The sequence below is a fragment of the Echinops telfairi genome, unplaced genomic scaffold, assembly GCF_000313985.2.
Source record: "Echinops telfairi isolate 266 unplaced genomic scaffold, ASM31398v2 ScPeMD7_3509;HRSCAF=4178, whole genome shotgun sequence".
Lineage (NCBI taxonomy): Eukaryota > Metazoa > Chordata > Mammalia > Afrosoricida > Tenrecidae > Echinops > Echinops telfairi.
Window position 1 is genome coordinate 6,092,422 of NW_022107407.1, and position 11,641 is coordinate 6,104,062.

At 35.7% G+C, this 11,641-nt stretch overlaps 1 pseudogene; it reads right to left on the reverse strand.

The window, feature by feature from the left end:
- Positions 1 to 1,966: 1,966 nt before the first annotated feature.
- Positions 1,967 to 11,641, reverse strand: part of LOC101657538 — a 30,427-nt pseudogene continuing 20,752 nt past the window's right edge.

Sequence of the window (11,641 nt, forward strand, 5' to 3'; positions counted from 1 at the left end):
GATAGCCGGGCACCATCAGCTTTCTTCACCACACTCATATTTTCTACTTTCAACCAAGATTCGTATCATGTCAATAATGATTTACTTTGTTTTGTGTCTTCTGAATCTAACTTAATTTTCTAACATCTCTTTGACAATGTAATACTACAACCTGCTTTTAATTATTTTCAGCAAAAAAGTAATTTTAAAAAAATTGTGGAGGCAGGAGGTGGGGCAAGAGGGAGCCCCATAGTGGTGTTCCCAAACTGAGAAAACATTTTACTTGTATGTACTATTAAATATATTCTTTAATAATTTCTTCATTCTTTGGGGTCATTTTTCTTTGGAATGGGCACAAATAATGATTTTTTTTCAGTGAGTTGGCTATCTAGCTTGCTAGAGAACATAATAATAATAGTAAATTACATAATCAGTCCCATTGCTATACATTATTTGCTGTGAAGTGAGTTCTTCATTTCATGGCAATGCTTTGTTGAATGCTAAGATGGTAAATAATGTTTGTCTCTATTGAGGCCTATTAAGCAAGCTTAAAGTGTTTTTTTTCCCCTCAAAAACTAATTATGTATCTGGAGAAAAGGGCAGAGTTCTGCTCTAAAATTAGTCTTTTCTGTGATTCTCCATAAGAGCCTGGCAAAAATTCTAAATAGTGTATACATTTGACATTGAAACTTATTGTAGTCTTTTCTTATCCTGGGACACACTCAAAAGTAGAAGTTTTTTTGTGTAACTTGGTAAACTGAGCACAATTGAATATGGGATATGTTGACTCCAAAATCCAAAGGTTCACTCCGCATTGTGACTTTCTTTTTAATTGTAGAAGAAGTTGGATCCAGTAATTTATTTTTTTACCTTAAAAGAACAAGAAATCTGTACACCTTTTCCTTAGAGATTTCCCTTTTGTCAGAGCTCAGTGTGTTTTTATCAGGAGTATTCTCCCACTTCTTGCAAATGGTATATCAATAAGTCTAGAGAGTTACTACATTTTCTCAATAGGATTAATTAGCATGGAGGCAGAAAAATCAGTCAGTATGATGTGTTGTGAAAAAGAAAACCATTCAAAACCACTCCTTACTAAATTCTAACAGTTGGCTGAAGATTTGATATATCCCTCAGGTAGGAGAGCGAAGGTTTGTTTCTGGTCTTGTTAAGTGAAAGTAAGTACTTTTTTTGGTCTTTTCCAATAGTAATTGAGAAAATGACACTTGGCAGAGCAATAGCTGTGTGTCCAGTGACAAGAAATATATTAAGTTGTTTAAGCAATAGAACCACTTTTGGGAGATAAGCTGTAATTGGAGTTAAGTTTATGATAATCCACTGTCATTCCCCTTTATCCATGTTTCTGCACAGGTCAAATAAGAATCGAATGGGCCATGGCAGGAATCACTGCTCCTGTATCAGTTAAGGCATTAGTGGTGACGGAGACCTTTGAGATTCTTCCAGGAACGTATCACAGGAAACCAAATGAAATGTTCTAGCTGGAATCTTTTTGCTTTGGAGCTTTCCCCATTATGGACAGCTGGGTATGAAAGCAGAGGCTTGCTGAATTGAGGAATTAACTCATAGTACAGCTAGAAATTTTTAGGGAAAATTCTGTGAAAAGTAAATAGAAGGAAGAAACTCTAAATTTGGTGTATAATTTCCAATCGCTTTGCTGGTATTTTAAGAATGTAAGACTCCAGGTGCCCCAGTGAAATTCAGGCAAGGGGTAAGGGAAGGGAATAGTGATAATTCTTAATGCTGCCTACTATAGAATATTCAACAAATATCTATAGCTATATTTGTACCCACTCCATAGATAAATTATGCAATAGAGTGGAAAAGTTACTGAATAATATCATTAATATCACATGTAAGTAAAACTCCAAAGATGATGTTAAAAAGTAATAATAGCAAAACAATAAGGAATTGCTAGAAATTCAAGCCAGATTTAAAGTAGTACGTGGAACCAAGGATATCCTTTGTGATATCAAATGGATCTGAAAAGCCAGAAATCTGTTTGTCTGTATGTTATTGTAGAGTTTGAAGAAGTATTCCCTGGATTTTGGCCAAGGGCACTGGTTGGCCTTCCTGTGAAAAAGTGTGTTCACAGCATTTCCAGGGCCCTGTTGTCTCTTGCTTGCAGGGTTTTCTCGATTTTCAGTTCACTCTTGATGGCGTTCAGCTCTCCTCGGATCTTTTCCATTTCTAATTCATAATACAGCTTCACTTCATCTTGTAGGAGGGTGCTGCCCACCTCATTTCGCTGCCTTAGCTTCTTCACCATTTCTCTTAAATCTCAGTTCTCTAGGTGCAGCTTGTGGAAGACCTCTTTGGCTTGCTGAAGCCCTTTTATTAAGTTCTTGACATGAGTTATTTTTCTGGAAAGGTCATTTCTCAAAGCCTGAAACTCAAAGGCTTTCTTCAAAGGCACCGCCCTTGTTTCTAGAAAATTCAGGAGTTTCTTGGAGGCTTCCTTTTTAGCATTCAAAAGCTCTCTTTTGGCATTTTTGAGTTCTTTGATTTTCTTGTATTTCTCATTCCGTTCTTCCAGTTCTGCATTTAAGAAGGTCAGGCAAACTTTGGGAGATGTTTTGCCCCCTGGTTTCTGCCTCAGATCGACCCTTAGGTGACACCATCTTCCAGTTAGTGACTCCTTGGTGCAAGGAGCACGACCATCGGTGGTCTGACAACTGTCTTGAATGCAGACAGGCAAGTGAGATATCTCATAGGAGGCAAAAACTTGCGGCTCTTGTGCCTCTTGGAATATTTATCTTTCTCTCTCTTAACTTTGGCTCTCCTTCTTTTTCATGGAGGTGAGGGAGAGATTCTTTTTTCTTCCCTTTGTTCTTCTCACGAAACTTCTGACTGGACAAATGGTAAGTCTCTTCCATTTTCTTGGTCTTCTCTACAATTGCTGGTTTTGTAGATTATGGCTGAGAAATCTGACCTGGGCAATCCAGGGCAGCACAAGAGAAGATGTCTGCTGAGGCCCCTTGTGTTTTGTTTTTTAATCATTTTACTGAGGGCTTGTACAACTCTTATCACAAGTTATGGATAACATTGTGAAGAAGAAACCCAAACAAACAAAAACTCGCTGACATTGAGTCAATTACAATTCATAAAGATCTGATAGGAAAGAGTGGCACTGCCCCATTAGTTCCTGACACTTTAAATCTTTATGGGAGCAATTAGCATTATCTCTCTCCCAGTGAATGGCTGGTGGATTTGAACCACTGACCTGGCTGTCAGCATCTCAATACATAAATCACTATCCTATCGGGATGGGAATTCCAAAATGCTTAATTGAACTCATGCATAGCATGTACAATGAACCAAGAGACAGGTATTTAAGCAGAATAAGGGGTACGATTTGGTTTTAAACCAGAACCAGTCAGCATCAGAGTTGTATCTCTTCATCATATTTATTTTACCATATTTGTCATTTCACCATATATATTGAATCTGTATGCTTAGCAAATAATCCAAGAGACAGAACTATATAAAAAACACATCATTAAAGGAGGAAGACTCATTAAAAATCTGTGATATATATGACACACAACATCTATAATCTTTGATTAATTATACATCAATGTTAAGAAAATGAAAAATCCTTCCGGCTTGACTAATGAACAACAATAAAATAAACAGAGAATACATTGATATTGTCAAGAATTACTTTTTACGGTTTGGGAGGGAAGCGACCTGGAGGTTGGTCTGGAAGAAGTGAGGGGCAGTCCTCTCCTCGGAATCACCTACAGATGAGGGAGCCCCAACTTAGATCACTTTTTTTCCAATGGAATCAAGAGTGATAGCGGAGTTTCAGTTAACCATTGACAGAAACAACCCCCTCACCCCACCCTGAACTATGTATACCTAGCTAAAGCTTTATATAAACATGCCTCCTATACTAAGAAAGTCTCTGTCTTCGGAATTAAATTCAGATTTGATAATGGAAAGCTACAGCATCCAGAGTAACACTTTGTATCTCAAGAACTGCAGTGGAAGCAATTCCAGGTGACATGGTTGCTGTCCAAAAACACAAGAAGAGGAAGAAGTTAAGAACTAGAGAGGAGTTGTATGTTTCATCATTGCTACCCTTCACTCTGACTGGCTCGTCTCCTCCCCATGACCCTTCAGTAAGGGGGTGTCCAGTTGCCTACAGATGGGCTTTGGGTCTCCACTCTGTACTCACCCTCATTCTACCCTACAAATCTGCCTAGACCAGAGGATATACACTGACACAGATAGGAACTGCAAACAGGGAATCCAGCATGGATGATCCCTTCAGGACCAGTGGTGAGAGCGGTGATTCCGGAGGGTGGAAGGAAGGTGGGGTAGAAAGGGGTCTATATATAACCTCCTCCCTTGGGGATGGACAACAGAAAAATGGTTGAAGGGAGACATCGGACAGTGTAAGATATGACAAAATAATAATAATTCATGAATTATGGAGGGTTCATGAGGGAGGGGGGAGCAGGGAAGGAGGGGGGAAAATGAGGAGCTGATACCAAGGGCTCAATGGTTCTGAGAGGCAAGGAGAGACTTTGTCTCATGTACTTGAGACATGTTATCATGAGAGATCAGTCCCTCATAAGGATATCATACTGAGTAAAGCGGAGGGGCAGCAAAGGTGAAAACCTTCGAAAAAGATGGATTGGCACAGAGGCTGCAATAATGTGCTCCAACTTTGTGCAGGACCTGACAGTGCTGAATTTATGGTTGCTATGAGTCGGACCTGAGTCAACAGCACTTAACAACAACAGCAACATTATTAATTTCACATGCAAGTAAATTTTTGGTAAATTTAATATTTAAAAAGTTTATAGCAGTGCATTGACAAGAAGGAGACAGATATTCAAGTCATGCTCAGAAGAGCTTTTGGCTTGAGGGATATCATTGTTGACATCAGATGAATCTTGCCTGAAAGCAGAGAATACCAGAATGATGTTTACTTGTGTTTTATTAACTAAGCAAAGACATTCAACTGTGTGGGTCATAATAAAGTATGGATTACATTAAGAAGAATGGCTTAAAATAAAGGAAGGTCTGTATGAAGATTATATAATTTTAGCATATTTATTCAATCTGTATACGGAGCAAATAATCTGAGAAGCTGGACTATATGAAGAAGAATGTTGCCTCAAGATTGGAGAAAGGCTCATGAACACACCAGCAAATGTCAGATGACACAATTTTGCTTGTTAAAAGCAAGGAGGGCGGAGGACTTCAGGCCCTTGATGATTGTCAAAATTCATTCTTCAGTATGAATTACAACTAACTGTAAATGTAAAATTAATCACCCCTGAACTAGTAACATAAATGAATAAATTGGATGGTGTAAGATGCAACAACCAAAATAAAAATATGAACACCTGGAGGAGAGGGAAGGGAAGAGAGGAAAAGGGGAGCTGATATCAAGGGGTTCAAGGAGAAAGAAAATGTTTTGAAGCTGACTGTGGTAGCACTTGTACAACACTGCTTTTTGTGATTGAACTATGGAATGTTATGATGTCTGTAAAAGCTCTGAATGAAATGCTAAACAAACAAACAAACAAACTTGTAACCTACTTCTGAAAATTAGCAGATGAAAATTCGATGAATCACAGCAGCATATTGTCCACTAGAATGCTGCAAAAAGGACACCGCAGATCAGAGGGCACTAAACATGGTGAAGATTTAGGATTGGGCAATGTTTCATTCTGTTTTACATAAAGTCATCATGAGTCAGAACCTGCTCTACCATAACTAGCAAAAAAAAGAAAAATAAATCTGCTTCATTTGGCAATATGTTATTCCTTGATTCAGGTTAAGTGCACTAAAATAATTTAGAGAAATAGATATGTATTATTCAATTACACAGTCCTCTATAATTTAGGAAACTCACCTCCAGACTATCCTTGTCAGCCACAATTCAACAAAGTTTCACTGGTCTTTTGGATTCCTCTTGGTAATAATATATTAGTAATAATAATATTTACTGAGTACTTACTATGGATAAAATATTCTTTTGACATTTTTATCAGTACTACATCCTTCAATTGGAACAAATATCCCCATTTCTTATGAAGGACATGAGAAACATACATATTTGCATATATATAAGTATGTATATTCAGAAACCTTTGAATATTTGTATACCTATAAGTAACAAAACCTGAATTTGAACTGAAGTTGTTTGGTACCAGAGTCTGCTTAATAAAAATTAGATTTCCACACCTCTTAGAATTTTGTTTGTTTGTAGTTCAAACAAAATGCAAGGTTTCAAAAAAAAGTCTCCACAAAAGAAAATATGTTTTAACATATACCTTCCATTTACTTTGGATCTGAGGAAATGAACACATGAGTTGTACATTTGTACTTAAGAGTAAGATTATGTAAAATATTAACTTAAATGATTTTGTTGTACTGTGCTTCATTTTAATTTGTTCTCTCTCATTTTGTCTCCAGTCTGCTACTTTCTTTCTTTCTTAACCTGCTAGTGGCTATTTTTTACTTAATATCTAATATGATGTCAAAATTTTGGCATTGCTATCGATAGGATGAGAATAGGGTTCTAATTTTTTTTTTTTTAGTGTTCTAATTTTTTATCCAAATCCATTCCCTCCCCAATCTATCACCAGGTACAATGATTATGAATGCACATTCATATTCTCTGCTGGAAAAATACTGCCATAGCTCAGGTACCCACTGGGATTGTCTTGCTTTTGACAGAAGTTATATAGAGTTTATATTTAAAGAAAGAAAAATGAAAAGATTTTCTGAAATTCTAACAGAAAATGTTGGAGTTTTTTATGTTCAGTGTACACTGGAACCTCATAAAGAATAGCCTAGTGATATTTTTTGCAAACAAAAGAAGCTTTTCGTAGTGTTCTTAATATGAAGGTCAAGGCTTGTTTTTTTTAAATATATATTCACATTCCTTTCAGAAAGAATAAAAAATCAATAGAGATATGAAGCTGACATGCAATGTTCACGAGCCTTGGTATTTTTGAATGCAACAGAGAAATGCACACAGAGGAGAGAATCCTCCACAAAAGTATGTGATTCACAGTAAAAAAATCTCCAATTTGTTACCAGATTGTGATTACAGAATTTGTCCTATTGATGTTAGATATTTTTGATGCACCTCAATTTACTGACTCTTGTTTTTGGTGAATACACTAAAATAATAGCCCTACAAAGCCAATTATTTTTCAGGAATTTTCTAGTATAAGAGGGGAGAAGATGATGTATGCTACGTGTGTTTTAGGAAATTTAGAATTACACTAGATCAGGAATGTTCTATGGTTGAGAAAACCAATAATAATCCGTAGTCATGGTAGATTTCAATGCTGAGCGCAGTGGCAGGAAAAGGCCAAGGCTCCTTCATTGGTCACATTACTCCTTTGCAGTGACAATCTTTCAGGCTTTTACCTGAATGGTCCATTAAGCATATTGAAATTAGACAGAATCGCTCAGCCAGAGATTTCTTTACTCTCTTTTTATCCTTGGGTTTTTACTACCACACAGAAATCATAAGGCTGTGGTAAAAATTCACTGTATGTCTATGGGCTTCCTTTCATGTTTGCTTTTTGTTATAGATATCTCTGCTACTAACCTTGAAGTCATTAATGTTTATTTAAATTGGATATTCGGCCTATACAATACCATTTGTACACATAAATGGTCTGTTTATATCATAAGATACTTTCTGAAATAGTGCTTAAATTATTGAGATGGATATGAGTGTATTAATGAATGTGTATCCAATAAGATATAGAAAATGAAGCCATCACTATAGCTATTGAAAATAAATGGGGGGAAAAGAAAATAAATGGAATCGTTTTTATGATTTGTTATTGTCAAAAATACAAATTGAACTTGAAAGAGGTGTTTAGCCAGGATAGTGCTGAACCAACAGCAAGGGGAAAGGGAAACCTCTAGATTCCCTTCCAATGAATCAGAGGCATGTTCTCTCCCCTGACTCACCTCTCTTTAAGCTCTCTGTCAGTTCTTAGCCCTGCCCCCTCCCTCACTCCTTCCAACTGCAGTACTAAACAAAGGAAGGGCAGGCAGCTGAACAGACATACCATGCCACATGGGGGAGTTTTCACTGCCCTGAGTTCCCATTACACACTCTGTGGCTGCCAGAAGGGTCAAGTTCAGAGTGTTCACACAAATACTTGAAAAACGTGAATCAAGATCCTTTATCCAGGGTAATCCCCAGTGGGAAATAAGCCAGGGTTCTGAGCAGAAGGTAATAAAATAAAGGAAGCCATCTAATCATCCACATTTATTGACAGAGATATTAATCATGTTTCCTGATATTCTGATGTTACTGTATAGTTTATATAGCAGTGGATGTTATCAGGGGCTGGGTTTTCAGGCTATTGAATGCACAGTGGTAAGAAGGAGTAAATGAAATAAAACAAAATAAAACCAAACAAAATCACTATTATATGTTACAAAAGTATAAAGGTCTATTTAAGCTAATAAATATTAAAGCAAGTATGCTATTGGTAGACTTATTGAAAAACACATATTAGAAATTTTAAGGACTTTAAAATCCACCAGCAAAAGAAGCAAACAAACAAATAAACAGAGAAAATTGCAGTTTAATCTGCTCTAACCATTGATGCCCCTCTGGAAAATATTGAACAAAAAAATATATTTCCCATAGGTTTCCAAGGCCATAAATCTTTATGGAAGCAGACTGCCACATTTTTCTCTCACACAGTGGCTGGTGGGTGGGAATGACTGGTCTTTCAGTTACCACTCAGGGGTTTTAAGCACGGCACCATCAGGGCTTCTCTGCACAATATAAAGGGAAATAGAATTGTGAACATCAAGATCTTACTTTTCAGTTAAAAAGAAAAACACTAATGATTTGGTGTGTTTACATTTAATCTTTGTATTTCCTTTGTTCCTATTAATGTATATCTTATTATAACTGAATCATACCGAATGTTCATTTTTATGTATTGCTTTTATCCATAACATTATATTATCAGTTTCTAGCTTAAAGGTTTTAAATGAACATTATTTTCAGCGACTACATAATATTCCAGCTTTGGCTGAAACTAATTTAGCCATTACTCATATTTCAAATTATTGGTATCATTCTATAAAAAATCAAGAGAAAAAATATGAATATTTTCAGGTTTTAAATTATTTCAAGGAACTTTTTATAATCGGTTCTTCTACCAAGAAGATGCCATCCACATAGTCCCAAATATGCTTATATTTTACTTAAAATGTTTATATTGAAAAACGCACTTGAAATTTTATGTATTAGTAAATAATTGCTGTATATGTCTGCCAATCTGTGGAAGAAAGTAAATGTTATTTATATCAACACATACTTATCTCATAAAATTTATTAACTTTCCATTTGGAAAACAAATGGAATTGTACACTTTGGGGACAATAGAGAATATATATAATTTTTAAAGTTGAAACAACTTCATCAGTGACTAATTTATGAACTTAGGGAAAGAACTTAAGCTTCCTGCACTTCAGCTGCCATATCTATGTAAAATGATTATTAGTAGCCCCTCCCTCATGGGATAGTGAGAAGAGTAAATGAATTTACATTTTCAGAATGTTTAAAACAATTCTGCCATGTAATAATCCATCTATGACTATTTTTTCCTATAATTGTAGTTTTCCTTTAAAAAAAACAGATCAGAAAACTGAGGCTTAGAGGAATTACATAACATTTCTAGAAAAATATAATACACAAACAGAACTTTCATCAATAGTATTCTGGTGCTTTTTCTATTGTATTCAATACAATATCTGATAGGGTGAAGTATAGTTTAATGAAAAGTGTTGTCTTAATATTGACTCTGTTCATGAACCTCTGGATTGAGATTTTAAATTCCAAATAATTGCATGATTAGATTGCATAATATATATTTCTACATACATACATCTAATTGGTTGGTTGGCTTGTTATATTTCCCCCTAATATCAGGCTTAGATATTTTCCTGGAAAACAGTAAATGGACCTGCAACAAGATCTTAATTGCCTGAGAAAACAGTAATCTACAGTTCCTAATATATGGAGTGAGTTAATATTTTGTATCTATTCTGCTAACATGGCAAATCCTGACATTCTTAAAAATATAAATCTATAGCCAAACCAGGCCAGCTGACTAATATCCATTACTCAGGATCCTAACTATGCTTCCACGTTCCCCAAACACAAATTATTTATCTGAGAGAAACTCAATGTCTGAATGGGGAAGACAAATCTTAAGCATATAAGGAATAAGCCATGCTTTGCCAACTCTTTCATAATCTGCTTTCATCTCTCTAATGTATTTATCATCATATAAACTGTGTGTTTATTTTATGAATGACTCTCCACTAGGTTATAAACTGAAAGCAAATACCTGAATTTTAAAAATAATAACTTACAAAAATTATGATCAATAGTACTTCTCATACTATCTAGAACAGTGGAAGAATCAATAAACAAAGGACTAAAAGTTGTTTGTTAAATTGTTCATCAGACCACATTTTCAATCATCAGGAGAGCAAAGTCCATCTTGGATATAGTGAGTTCCTTCGAATGATAGTGAAGACAGTGGAAAGAGCATGAGATGTATTCAGATGGATTTGGTTTTGAGTCTCAGTTTCTCTACTGGTTACATCATGACAAGATGCTTAACATTTTGTACCTTTAATATTTTCAGCCTTAAGAATGGATATGTTTTTGGTGATAATAATGACGAAAAGAATAATTCTACAACATGTTTTGGAAATCAAATAAAATAACTAAGCAAAATATGTATTTTCGATAGTCACTCAACAACTCTTCTTTTCTTCCGTAGACTGGTTTCTTTCCTCTGTACACTCAGCAGATGCTAGAACACTGACCGACTAATTCACCAGCATACTAGCAGTGCTGTGTTCAGCAAATCCCATTCTCTTTACTTTCAGGGTCCAGAGTTTGATTAAATTTCCAATCTTGCTTTCCCTTTAAAAAAAAGCTGTCATTTTCATTCAAAAAATAATAATTTATAAACTATCAAGGGTTCATGAAGGAGGGAGGGAGGAGGGGGGAAAACGAGCTGATACCAAGGGCGCAACTAGAAAGAAAATGTTTTGAAAATGATGATGCAAACACATGTACAAATGTGCTTGACACAATGGATGGATGTATGGATTGTGATAAGAGCTGTAATAGCCCCCCCCAAATGTTTATAAAAAATAAATGTCATTTGTATGAAAGTTTGCAAAGCAAATGTCTTCCATTGAAGATATATACATATTTTGTATTTTGTGATATTTGTTGCAACCCCATTTCCATCTCTCCTTCTTTCCTTCTATTTTTTTGGGGGGGAGCGGGGCGGGAGGAGGACAAACCAGAAGGGATAGCTGGATAAATGCTGCAGTTTCGATGTCATCTGGCTATACTGGGCAATAGATACCTCCCTAGTGCTATTCACTTTGTAGTCTTAATGTTTGGTTGAACATTAATCTCCAAGGGTGGGTTCCATTCAAATTTAGGGTGTCTAAGAACCACAGACTTCAGGGTTTTTTTTTTTTTTCTTTAAAAAAAATCATTTTATTTGGGGCTCATACAACTGTTATCCCAATCCATACACACATCAATTGTGTAAAGCGCATTTGTACATCGTTTCTCAAAACATTTTCTCTCCATTTAAACCCC